Source organism: Etheostoma cragini, chromosome 17 (assembly GCF_013103735.1).
Source record: "Etheostoma cragini isolate CJK2018 chromosome 17, CSU_Ecrag_1.0, whole genome shotgun sequence".
Lineage (NCBI taxonomy): Eukaryota > Metazoa > Chordata > Actinopteri > Perciformes > Percidae > Etheostoma > Etheostoma cragini.
The window spans coordinates 17,661,881-17,663,108 of record NC_048423.1 but is presented as its reverse complement, the minus strand read 5'-3'; the positions used below and the strand labels follow the sequence as shown (position 1 = coordinate 17,663,108).

Below are 1,228 nucleotides of genomic sequence, written 5' to 3'. Positions count from 1 at the left end.
GATTGGCTGCTTAGAAATTAAGTGTTAACGAGCAGTTGGACAGGTGTACCTAATAAAGTGGCCGGTGAGTGTAGTTGCTCTCAGGAACTGTGCACCACGTTCCCCCTCTCTTTTTTTCTTATTTTTCTTCTTCTGCACTACTTATATTTTTATGTTTCGTGTTGACATTGTAAAGGGGTTGCTTCAATCTGGTTGCACAGGTACTGCACTTGTGTATAATGACAATAGAGGCATTCTATTCTAATGTCAACACCGACTGGTCTGAACACAACTCACTGTGATTTCTGATTGCCGCGCTGCCAGTTTTTTCAATCTGTATTTCACGGCTTCCCGTTGCCTCTTTAGACACTCTTGTTGCTTTTCTAATGTCTCCTGTAGAAAGAGTTGCAAAACATGTTCAGCGCAGCTCAAACCAACACCAGCCAGACAGAGTCTTTGTGAAGTTCAGCTGCAGAAGCAGTTTATTATGCAGCTGGATGTACAAAGCAACAAAGAGAAGATTGACTGACAGGAGTGTGTTTACTGTGACAAACATCTTGTCTTCAGTAGTTTTCTTTGACTTTTTATTACAAGGCACACCTCATTGTGTGCATTCTTTAGACTGTATTTTCTATTTGTACAGTTTTCTGTAGCCACACTGAAGGCTTTGCTGTGCTCCCTTATTAAGCTGAAAAAACAATGCCCATTGATTTCCTTATTTCCATTACATGACTGGCACACTGCAGTGTTGTGGTGCTAGAAGCAGGCATTCCTCTTCCATTTTCCAAGTGTCAGTGTTTGTCAGTGCTGCCTTCTCCAGGATGAAAATTATGATTATTCCCTCACTCACATTTGTCCCATAATTATTCCCCCTGTGACTGAATGAGGCCACACTGCAGCTGTGATGAATTACACAGCCGAGGAGACTATTTTGTCATGATGTTTTACGACCCATACTGGCATGTCTGTGCATTTATTACTACACCTTGCTTTATGCGTTATACAACCGTTGATATTTTCCAAAGCTACCATGGTTTACTGCATTGTTAAAATCCCTCTTCATTCCAAAACAAATTTTTGGTTAATGGGCTGTTTTGACACTCATCTGCTGAAGAAGGAAAGTTTCTCTGTGATCACCTTCAATTTCAGTTTAAGGTGCTTATGTATAGGAAAATTGTGACATCACAAATAGTTTGGAAGCCAAACATGGTCCGGTATGCAACTTACAAAAGTGTGATGGGAAAAACAG

General features: G+C 40.6%; 1 protein-coding gene across 1 annotated transcript in view; it reads right to left on the bottom strand.

Moving 5' to 3' along the window:
* Positions 1 to 653, bottom strand: part of LOC117960289 (zinc-binding protein A33-like) — a 2,878-nt gene extending 2,225 nt beyond the window's left edge. Inside the window, exon 1 of the mRNA XM_034898100.1 lies at positions 277 to 653. The gene's annotated coding sequence lies outside the window, so the exon portion shown is untranslated. The remainder of the gene's footprint in view (positions 1 to 276) is intronic.
* Between the last annotated feature and the right edge of the window lie 575 nt (positions 654 to 1,228).